The following is a 373-nucleotide window of genomic DNA, read 5'->3' as shown; positions in this document are numbered from 1 at the left end:
CTTCATCTGCTTTGTTATTTCGTTTCCATTGCTATCGCCATTGTGATACGAAATTAAGAAAGGGCTGGAAGACAACTGACAGGAATACTGGGTGGCAAGAAAATGCCAGTTGCATAAAACCATATGATCAGCCTGCCTTGTCATACGGCATGGATACTAAGGCCACAACCGAAGCTTGCAGTCGAATTGGCTCCGCTGGGCCCTGAGAGTGTCAAAAAAGAGAGGACGAGGATTGGATATTCAACATAGGTGCAATGGAAGAAAGTCTGAGGTGGCATGCACACGTACAGATCAAGGAAGATAGCCATGCCGGAAAGATGATAAAAAGGGACATACCAGGAAAAAAGAAGATAGATACTGTTGCGTTCGTCAA

The sequence above is a fragment of the Penaeus monodon genome, chromosome 21 (genome assembly GCF_015228065.2).
Source record: "Penaeus monodon isolate SGIC_2016 chromosome 21, NSTDA_Pmon_1, whole genome shotgun sequence".
Classification (NCBI taxonomy): domain Eukaryota; kingdom Metazoa; phylum Arthropoda; class Malacostraca; order Decapoda; family Penaeidae; genus Penaeus; species Penaeus monodon.
The sequence above is the reverse complement of the archived record's forward strand: the minus strand, read 5'-3'. Positions refer to the sequence as shown.